A 12126-nucleotide genomic window follows, 5' to 3' on the forward strand; every position below is an offset into this window, starting at 1 on the left:
TAAGTTCTTAATCGAATATAAGCAATCAATGGAGCTCTCGAAAAATCAATTTTCGCGTAAGTCATTGATGTTTATTAATTTTACGATGTGGCATGCTAGGGTTATGCTACATGGTGAAATTTGTTAATTTCTCTTTAAGTTGTTTAAAAAAATTAATAAAAATTATAAAATAAATTTAAATTTTGAAAAATTTTATAAAATTGAATTTCAAAAATATAAAATTATAAAAATTGAAAAAATAAAAAAACAAAAAATTTAGATTTTTGAAATTTAAAAATTAAATTTTCAAAAATTATAAAATTGTAAAATATTTTCAAAAGTTATTAAAAATAATAGAAAATTAATAAAAATGGAAAAATATATAATTTTAAAAAATTATATAAAAAAATTGCACCTAATTTCTTTATAATTTTTCAAAATTATAAAAATACAAAAATTTATATTTTTTGCAAGAAAAAATCATGAAAATATAATAAATTATATTTCTTATGGATCCATCTTTGAGATTGATTAACTTGTAGTTATCACTAATATAAGCATAAATGTCGTGTGGAACATGGTATCGTCACTGAAGAACCTGAACATCTCCTCTTCGACCTTAACCCAATTCTAGTTCTTTTTCTTGATGATCAAATCTTTATGTGACATATTAGCTACCTATGCAAACTCTTTTTCATAATTTTATATATTTTTAATTTTTTTTCAATTCTTTTATTTTTTAATACTTTTGTGATTTTTAATATATATTTTTTCAATTTTGTATTATTTTAATAAATTTTATAATCTTTTTCCATTTTTTATTTTATATTTTTTAAATTCTATTTTTGTAATAACCTTTAAAAATTTTAAGTTTTTATTTTTAATAATTTTTTATTATTTTTATCCTTTTTAAAATTACTATTTTTAAAATTTGGAAGTTCTACTTTTTTATTTATATTTTTAGAATTTATAATGATTTTTTAAACAAATTAAAAAGAAATTTCGCCATGTAGCGCAACCCTAGCGTGCCATGTGATAAAGTTAATGATTGTTAAGGGCTTACACGGAAATTGAATTTTCAAGAACTTAATTGATTGCTTATATTTAATTAACGGTTCAATGAATGTTGTTTATGATCAATGACTCAATTAATTATTGAATTATTTTATAAATTTTTTTATATAATAATCCGTTTTATTATATATTATTAGTTTTCGATTGAGGTGCTTACCTGGCTTCATTCTAAACCGTTTGACAATGTTGTTATTGAATCATATTGTAAGGAGGTTATTACTGCTCTTATTTGGTCGACTCTGGACTAATCTAAATTCAGTGCTATTAGTCATTTTTTGGACTAATCTAAAGTCAGTGCCATTATTCAGTGCTCTTATTATGACATATGGTATAGAATATGTGTTACCCTTTAATTTTTTACCCATCAATTGAGTTTACTTAATTTAATCCGATTCAAATAAATTTTATCGGTGATACATATTTGATTCGTTTTTTTCATTAATACTTAAATTTAGAGCAAATACGGATATTAAATTTTGAATACATGCCGTTTGAGTCTACTTTATTTTTAGGCTTAAAAAAATTATAATCAAATTTATGATTTAAAAAGTTTCTCCTCGTGGCATCTTTCTCTTTATATACATGGTGAACCAAAGACAAATACTGATGAGAAAAATAAACACAGAGAAACTTGAAAATGGCAGATCATTGGAATGGAAGCTCTCAAAGCTCTGAATCTTTTGTCAATATTCCACCAATAAAATTCACCAAGCTCTTTATAGACGGCAACTTCGTTGACTCCGTTTCCGGTAAGCAAAAACCGGGGAAAAAGTTGTAAGTTAATACGATGAGGAAATTTCATTTTAGGTCCCTTTTAAAAGTTTACGATCTTGTGTTACAGGGAAAACGTTCGAGGCAATCGACCCGAGAACCGGGGAGGCCATAACTCGGGTTTCGGAAGGGGATAAAGACGATGTTGATTTGGCTGTGAAGGCTGCACGTTTTGCTTTTGATAATGGCCCTTGGCCTCGCTTATCAGGTTCTGTATGTATTTCTTGTTTACTTCCTTTCTACTTTCAACTCTTCTGTTGCATAGCGGAAATGAGATAAAATTATAAAATTTTGGGGTCAGAATTAAAAATTTAGTGTTAAATTGGTTTAAAAGTTAAATTATTGATTTCTCGAAAGGGCTGAAAATGCAATTTATTTTCATTTAACTGGAGGTAAAAAAACTGAAATTGAATATTTTGTTTTGTTGAAGGGACTTAAAAAGGAAAATTTTCCATTTAGCCTCCATGTTTTATTTTCATTAAAAATATAAAAAATAGTTGAAGAAGAAAAAAGTGATTTATAATATAAAAGTATACAAGCCATTAACTACGTTGATATTATTCGAAACAAATTAAAATGGTCGAAATTTAAATGATAAAATTTTAATTTAATTCTTTAAAAATTTTTAAGAAAAATATAAACTATTAAAATAATAAAATTATATTTTAATTATAATAAAAATATATAATTTAATTATGATATTTAGAAAAAATCTATGTTTTCACTCTTATCTAATAAATTCATATGACAAAAACAATTTGAACCCAAAACTACATAAAAAATTATAAATCGAAATTACCTTGACCTAAATTCACCTGCTTTAAAATCAAATTAATTTAAGTAAAAGTATCATGGAGGTCCCTATATTAGGGGTTAGATTCTATTTTGCTCCCTTTACTCTAAAAATGAACAGATTAGTCCATACACATTAAATCAAAGAGCAAATTGGTTCTTTTTCGTTAAAAAATTATTCATTTATATTATTAAAAATTGGCATAACTGATATTCTTTTAATATAAGAACGTTGATGGTGATTTTACCAACTAACCCACTAACTTTTAGATAATATACACAAAACAGGCGGCCTGCTATTGATATTTCCTTTTTGTCTGTTGGTTACCCAATAATTTCAAGGATTGATTTTATTATTACACATCGTACCTATCAATGAAAAAAATATATTACACGTACTAATAATTAATGTTTTTCTTTTTAAATTGGTAAAGTGGGTCACAAAATGTTCCTTTGTTATTATCTTAAAAAAAAGAAAAGGGAAATCCAAAATTGATTCGATTCGGTGATGTTTGGATTATTTTTTGTTGAAAAGTTAAAAAATCGTAATTACCTTTATTAAATTTTATTATTTATTTTATAATATAAAAATAATTATTTTATGCTTATAATAATAAAATTAATTTAAAAGCACTATATAAGAATTATTTTTCAAAAAAAAAATTCAAAAGGGATACAACGAAGTCATTTTCTCAACATAAAAGTCTAAAAGATTGGAATTCAAAGCTAGTATGAAAAGCCAACAACTAAACAGAATCAAATTATAACAAATAAGGGCAAACACAAGGGGTAAGCCTTAGCCCTCTAGATGGTAAAAATACTACTAAAGTCTCTTGGAAAATTATAAAATTATAAATAATGGTAATAAAAAATTTTTGGCATCCAAAATTTTATAATTTAATCCGGCACTTCAAAACCAAATTTTTAGATAAAAGTATTATGGAGGACTGTGAATTAAAATTTTAAATTGCATTTTATTCCTTTTATTAAAAAATAGATAAATTAACCTTTGTATGTTGAATTAAAGAGTAAATTAATTATTTTGTTAAAAATTTCATCTATTTCTACCGTTAAGTGATAATGTGGCATGCCACATGTCATTGCCTATTTGCTCCACTTGTTACATTATCACTTAACAGTGGAAATGGATTGAATTTTTAACGAATAGGTCAATTTACTTCTTTTCTTTTGATCTACTATATAAAGCCTAATTTGTTATTTATTTAGTAGAAAGAAGCAATATGCAATCCAGTCTCTTAATACACGGCCTCCATAATACTATTATAGTTTTTTTTTTTACTCCTTATCAGTAACTATTCGAAAAATTCAAAACACCCTATCAAATTCATCACTTAATTAGTATATTCTGTTGAATTAAATTGACTTTTTAGGAACGAGGAAGGATCCTAATGAAGTTTGCAGACTTGATCGAACAAAACATAGAAGAACTAGCTACATTGGAAGCCATTAATGGTGGCAAGCTGTTCTCTCTTTGCAAGTTCATGGAGGTCCCAGGCGCTGCAATGACACTGCGTTACTATGCAGGTGCAGCCGATAAAATCTATGGAACCGTGTTGAAATTAAGCAAAGGACTACAAGGTTACACTCTCAGGGAACCCATTGGCGTCGTTGGAGCTATACTTCCATGGAATTTCCCCACCTCCATGTTCTTCATCAAGGCTGCACCTGCATTAGCTGCTGGCTGCACCATGGTGATCAAACCAGCTGAACAAACCCCTCTTTCAGCTCTTTATTATGCTCATCTTGCTAAGCTGGTAATTAAAAGTTTGGACTAAATTAAAACAAGTTTTTAATATGATGTTAAAAGCTAAAAGTTAGATCAAAATGTAATTTGACTTATTTACTCATTTTTTCTCTTTGATTTAATATATAGAGATTAATTTATTTATTTTTTGAATAGAAAACGTAAATTGCAATCTGACGTATAGAACAAACCAATCTTAAAATGGATGTTTATTTGATTCTTGTTTGGGTTGAAATTTCTCAGGCTGGCATCCCTGATGGAGTGCTCAATGTTGTGAATGGATTTGGAGAGACTGCTGGTGCTGCCATTAGCTCTCATATGGACATTGATAAAGTAAGATATATGTTTTCATATGTATTTATATTTAAGGTTAATTTGTACCTTACGTCCCTAAACTATGGTGCAGGTTTTTAATTGGTTTTAAAGTTTAAAACGTTTGAGCTTTTAAAGTATCAATATTTTATCAATCAGGTTCTTTAGTTAGTTTAGTGTTTCTTTAGTTAGTTTAGTGTTGTTTTGAGCATTAAACAGGAGTTCGAATCTAACTTGAAGCATACTTAACTCATGTGGATCAATTTTTTCTTAAAAAAATTTACTAATTACACGAACAACTTTAATACTTGTAATGTTAAAAAACAAATAAATTTTATGAAGACTATTTTTTTTTATGTAAAATTCAAGTTGTCAATGAGGTAAGTACTAGGGTTGTAGCTAGCGAGCAGGTGGGCCTCGGCCACCTGGCTAAATGGGAGTATTGCTTTTTAGCCCCTCCAAAAAATTAAAACATTCAATTCAACACTTTCTAGTCTTTGATTAAATAAAAAAAGTATTTTTTCCTCAAAAATTAATAATTTAATTTAAATAAATTAAAAATAAAATATTTAACTTTAATCCCGAAATTTTATAATTCGATCTTGAACTCTGAATAGAATTCTTAGCTTCACCCTTGGTAGGTATACACATATTTAAATGTACTTTGCATTAAATTTAAGTAGTCATTTAACACTCAAGCTGACAGCTAAGTTAGTAGAATTTGTTTGATTTGATATTGATACTTTAGTGATTCTATTATAATGTTTTAAAGTTTGAGATGAATTTAAAATATGAGTTTTTAGTCATGTTTATATATAAGATAAAAAAAAATCACATTGATGAAGAAATGAGGTTTCCTTGATGGGTCTTTCAGGTGAGCTTTACAGGGTCAACTGAGGTTGGGCGTAAGATAATGATGGCTGCAGCAGCAAGCAATTTGAAGCCAGTTTCATTAGAGTTGGGTGGCAAATCCCCATTGTTAATATTTGATGATGCTGATGTTGATGAGGCTGCAAAATTTGCTTTCAATGGCATCTTCACCAGCTAAGTACGTTATTTTCAATAAAAGTACTATAGAGTCTTTTGTATTAAAAGTCGGGTTGCAGTTTGCTTCCTTTATTAAAAAAATAAGTAAATTAGTTCCTATATATTAGATTAATGAGCAAATTAATCATTTCTGTTAAATATTTCAACCAATTATGTTATTAAAAACCAATAGAGACACATGGTGTGCCACATGTACATCATATTGATATACAATGACCAATTTTTAACAATAGCAATGGATTAAATTTTTAACAGAAGAGCTAATTTACTCTTTAATCTACTATATACGAACTAATTTATTTATTTTTTAAATAGTGAGTTGCAAAATACAATTCGACTCTTAATACAGAGGTCTCTATAGTACTTTCACAGTTCATTTTCACTTTTATAGCAGCTTTAAATCTATAATTGGAACCCTAACATTTAAATTTTGTAGGGTGAAATCTGTGTGGCCAGTTCTCGTATTTATGTTCAAGAAGGTATTTATGATAAGATTGTGAACAAGTTAATAGAGAAAGCAAATGCATGGGTTGTTGGAGACCCTTTTGATCCTCAAGTTAATCAAGGACCTCAAGTAAGTGTAATTTATATGTTTCAAACACAATTCATATTATATTGAACGCTACTTAGAATTCGAGTTATTTGTTTAAAATTTGAAAGATTTTGATAAAAACATTAAATTTGAAAAATCAATTTAAATAAAAAGTAAATTTTGTTTTCTAAACAAATCGAACTTTAAATAGAAATTATCAAATCTAAGTCAGCCCGACCCTAATAGTAATATATTTAGTATTTATACTTTATGTATAGTAGTTAAATATATTTATGTAGCTTAAAGCTAATCAATAGTCATTATCCAAATACAGAAAAAAAAACAGAGGGGAAAAATTGGGTTTAGTAATTATGCTTCATAAATATGAAATAAACTATTTTTATTTAGATATTTTCGGTCTTTGTACTATTTAAATTTTTAAAATTTAGTTTGCTCATTATTTTTAAGAATGTAATTTTTTACTTGTGTAATATAAAAATTAAAGTCCATGATAATGCTATTAATTGATTTTCATTAAAGAATTAAATTCCCAAAATTAAAATTAAAAGCAAACGAACTAATTCCAAAAAATCTATAAAAGTGTATAGAGTATGATAGGATTTGAATGTATATCACAAATAAAAGCTTTAACTACTGCTTCAATTAAGGGTTAAAAATATAATTTAATTTAGACATGCCAGATCAAATATGGGTGTTAAAATGAAAATGTAAGTTGGATTTGGTTATAAACCGACATCTATATTTTAAACTCGTTTATATTAATTTATTTGGATCCGGTTTAAACTTGAATCGACTCCATGTATAATTGAGGGCCTATATGAATAAATGCAATTTTTTTTTTTATTTTGACGAATGGTGTAGACCAATAAAAATCAATTCGAGAAAATACTATCATACATCGAGCATGGCAAAAGAGAAGGAGCCACTTTACTAACAGGGGGTAACAGCATTGGCCAAAAGGGATATTACATACAGCCTACCATATTTGCTGATGTTAAGGTAACAAATATATTGTTTGAACAACCTTTTAAAACTATGATGTTTTTTATATGTTTCTTAATCTATGGGGACCTTTTTGTCTAACAGGAAGATATGATCATAGCAAAAGAAGAAATTTTTGGGCCAGTTATGTCATTGATGAAGTTCAAGTAAGTAGTTCTTATAAAAATTTGGTTAAATTATACTATTAGTCTCTTTACTTTGTAAAAATTATGGATTTAGTCCTTCTGCTTTAATTTGATCAATTTTAGTCCATTTTTTTTCAAGTTGGTCAATTTTAGTTCCTGCACTTTTCAATTTTTGGAATTTTAGTTCTTACCCAAATGGTAGCAGTTAAATACATTTGGTTAAATTGAATTACTAGTTTTGTATTATGCATATAGTCATATGTTTAATTCATATTCTCCAATTGATCATTCTAGGTCCTTACACTTTTCAAATTATGAAATTTCAATCTTGATGCAACTAATAGCCGTTAATCCATTGACTAGATTTTAAGTGAGTAATATGTGGAAATAATAAGCTGGTATGACTTTACACATATGATAATATTATATGTTTGTCGCATTAAATTTTGGAAATAGCATAACTTAATGAATTTAATAGTTATCTTTTACCGAGGATTACTAGTTCCAAACAGTAGTAATTAAATATGTTTGGTTAAATTCAATTACTAATCCTATACTATGCATACAACTATAGATTTAGTCTATATTTTCTAATTATATCATTCCGTTGACGAACTAGTTTTAAGATAATCATTGTGTTTTGTTTTTCTTTTTGTAAGGACCATGGAAGAGGCAATTAAGAGGGCAAACGACACGACTTACGGCCTAGCAGCCGGGGTTATAACGAAGGACTTGAATGTGGCAAACACGGTGTCGAGATCGGTTCGTGCCGGGGTCGTGTGGATCAATTGTTACCTTTTGCTAGATGTAGGTTGTCCATATGGTGGGTACAAGATGAGTGGGTTTGGAAGAGAAAATGGCATGGATTCACTTAACGAGTATCTGCAAACCAAGTCTGTTGTAACTCCTATTCTTGACTCACCATGGCACTAAGTGTACAAGTCCCTAATTATTACCCGAGAATTCTATTTTAAGAGCATAAAAATCTAAATAAATAAAATATCTCTATGCAAGAACAACCGCATGTGTTATATTTTGAAAATCTCCTATGTTTAGTGTTTGGTTAAATCACTTTTGGGGCTTAAACTTGGCAACTATTCTCATATTAGCGTGTAAATTGTTTTGGGTCCATGTTAGTCTTGAACTTGGCACTTGTTTTCACATTGAGCCTTTAACTTTTTTTGTCCAAGTTAATCCCTGAACTTTGTAATCGTTCCTAAATTGAGGCTTAAACTTTTTTTGGTCCAAGTTAGCCATTGATATTTCCTTAAAAACCCTAAAGTTCATGGTCTTATGTGAGAACAATTGCTAAGTTCAGGTCCCAATATGAAAACAATTGTCAAGTTTAGGTATTGACTTGGACAAAAAATATTCAAGCCTCAATATGGGTACAATTGTCTGGATCAAGTCCTAATATAGAAATAATTATCAAGTCCAAGAACTAACTTAGAGAAAAAAAAATTAAATTCAATATAAGAATTATTACCAAATTCAAGACCCAGATATTGATTTAATGTTTTGGTGAAAGATAATTCTAAACATCACCTATATGGCCTATCTTATATTTATAAATATATATATAAATCATCTACAAGATGACAAACCAAAAATTCCAACTCCATATATTCATGAACTTCAATTACAAATGTTTATTTTGGATTTAAATCAAAATAGATTTGGATAGTACTTGCTAAGTGTCAAAGAGGTCAAGTAATGGCATTGATTCCCTTAAAATACTAAAATTTTAGTGTAAATTCTTTAAAAACTATAGAATTAAAAATTAATAAAATAAAAAAAATAATATTTTTATCCTTCAAAAATTTATAATTTTATTATGCTAAATTAAAAAAAAATTGATTTTATCTTGGAGCTCAAACATAATACGTAGAACTTAAACCAAAATAAATTTAAGGAAAATTGAAATATGATTTGCAATATAAACGTAAAACCCGACTCTCAATCTTACTTCTAAAACTAATACGTCATTGATTATTATTTTTTTTTCTATTTTTTTAAATATTAAAAATGTCAAGAGTATTTCGTCACTGCATGTGTTCGTTATAATTTTGTCAACCATTTCTTGCATGAATAGCTGGAAACTGGGAAACTGAAATAATAATAATAACAAAATAATAGTCATTCAACCACGGCTATACTATTTTATTTATATAACAAAATGCCGACCGATGATGACTTTAAATTATCTTTTTGGAATAAAAAATATATATTGTAAATTATATTTCATATTATTAATAAATTTATGTTTTGATTATTTAAATTTAAAAAATTATAAAATAAGCATTTAAGTATTTAAAAGTTTTTATTTAAGTTATTGGACGATTAAAATCATAATTGTATGATCTTCTCTATTCACATTACTTACATCATTTGAAAACTTGTATTCCCCTTTTCTACAGTCCATTTTTTCCCCATAATATAGCTTTGATTGGCACAAATCTATAAACCAAAATCTAAATAGTTTTTTTCTCGGATCTCCAACACTGACCGTCAGATTGGCTTGTATTGAAGGTATGTTCTTCTACTTATTAATAGCCAACGGAGAATTTACAGGGCAAGCAGTAGCCCTAACCTCCCTAAATTTTGTAAAATTTCAGTTTAACCCTTTTAATTTTTTATTTTAACGTAATGCTTAAAAATAGGATAAAATTGTATTTGCCCCCCAAAGTTTTCTAACGTTTCTTTTAATTGATTTCTTTTATAGAATTTATACTTTTTTATGATAAATCTAAAAATTAATTTGGTAAAATAATTAATGCTTAAATAATTACAATATTTAATACAAATTGAGCATTTAAAGTCAACACATTTAACATCCCCCTATCAATATTTCTGACTTCACTCCTATTAATAGGTACTATCCCATTGTACCGATTGTCGACTGGAGCTTGCCAGTCGAACTTAAATAAAAAAGACTTATCAGCCTAGTGACTTAAATGAAAATTTTTAAATAATTTAATGACTATTTTGTAACTTTTTGAAGTTGAATAACCAAAATATAAACTTACTAATAGTTTAATGACTTTATGTGCAGTTTACCCTTTTCTTTATGCTACTACTACTAATAATAAAAGTTATCCTAAGATAAAATAATTATTAATTTGTTTATATCAAATACAACAAGAAGAAGCACATGGAACGTGGGATTTAGTCACATGTTGCAAGCATTGACATAGTCATGTCATAAAATATGTTCACATTAATTTTTAATTTATAATCTCATTCTCAGAAAGATATAAATGTATATATTTAATAATTTTATTATAAGTTTTGATTATATTCGTTTTTTCGGACACAATGTCTAAAATTACCTAAAACCCCTCTTCAACTCATAAATAAGAAGATAATGTATTTCATCGCATTCAAACTCACGTCCTTCTACTTTGATAATAATATCCATACCAATTAAATTAAGATTCGATCAACAAAAGAATTGTTAATATCTATATTTGATTGAAATTCTTTACTTATGGAATATAATATTTTGCTTGTTACCTCATACAGTTGTGTGTTATCAAAAAATAAATTAGTAACCAACTTTTTAAGGCATTCACTGAAGAATTAAAATGTAATACGTTTGTAATAATTTTAAATTACCCTATATGTTATATAGGTTTGACCCAAACCAAATTATTTTGTTCTCATCTTTTCTTCCAAATAAAAAATTCTTTATGTTTAAAATTTGGATATTCATGAATATTTATAGATATCCATGGTAAATTCGAGGTATACGTGGATGTTAATCCTCAAATATCTATAATTTGAATTTATTTTATATTATAGTATAATAGATTTAAATAGATAAATATTAAATTTATATATAAATTTTGATTTGATGTAATTATACAAATAAAATTTTATTTGTGGTTCAAATATATATATAAAACTTTAATTTTAATTTAATCATATATATTTAAAGAAATAAATATGTCAATTTATTTTTAAATTGGATAAATATTATTATTTGTATATGCAATATATAAACATAAAATGATATTATATCAACAATTATGTTATTAGTTTGTGACAATTGGATCAAATCAAAATTTCATGTATAAAATTGTGCAAAATCTAAGTTCATGTATAAAATTACATATTAAGCCAAAGTTGATGTATAATTTTAAGATTTACCCTAAATTCAACTTAAGATATTTATCAATCAAACCCCCCTTTACTTTTACAAATAACTAGTGATAGATCTTGATATCAAATTTTGAGGGTCTAATTGAAATTTTCAAAAATTATGAGAGCTTAATTAAAATTTTTAAATATATTCAAGGGAATAATGAAAATATCTAGAAAAAATTTTGGGTAGACTAAGGCTCCGCAGCACATATTACCATCCGACCTGCAAATAACCAAATTGACATTATCTGCTCTCCAGATTAATATATTATTTGCTACTTATATTTGGTTTTAATGTTTAATTTGGTATTTAAGTTTTTTTTTGTCCCAATTTAGTACTTAAGTTTGACTTCAAAGTTTAGTTTGGTACATGAGTTTTTTCAAATTGATACTTGAGTTTTTATTTTTCTCATACAAATACCTAAGTTTTACTTCAATATTCAATTTGGTACCTGAATTTTTCTTTTGTCCCAATTATGTACTTATGTTTTTTTACTAAAGCACATATGTCAAATATTTATTGGGCGATATGATGTTGTTTAGGTTAAGTACCAAATTGAACA

General features: G+C 26.7%; 1 pseudogene; it reads left to right on the plus strand.

The window, feature by feature from the left end:
- Positions 1-1662: 1662 nt before the first annotated feature.
- Positions 1663-8665, plus strand: LOC107930846 (aldehyde dehydrogenase family 2 member C4-like; annotated as a pseudogene).
- The last annotated feature ends 3461 nt before the right edge of the window (positions 8666-12126 follow it).

Source organism: Gossypium hirsutum, chromosome A07, assembly GCF_007990345.1.
Source record: "Gossypium hirsutum isolate 1008001.06 chromosome A07, Gossypium_hirsutum_v2.1, whole genome shotgun sequence".
Lineage (NCBI taxonomy): Eukaryota > Viridiplantae > Streptophyta > Magnoliopsida > Malvales > Malvaceae > Gossypium > Gossypium hirsutum.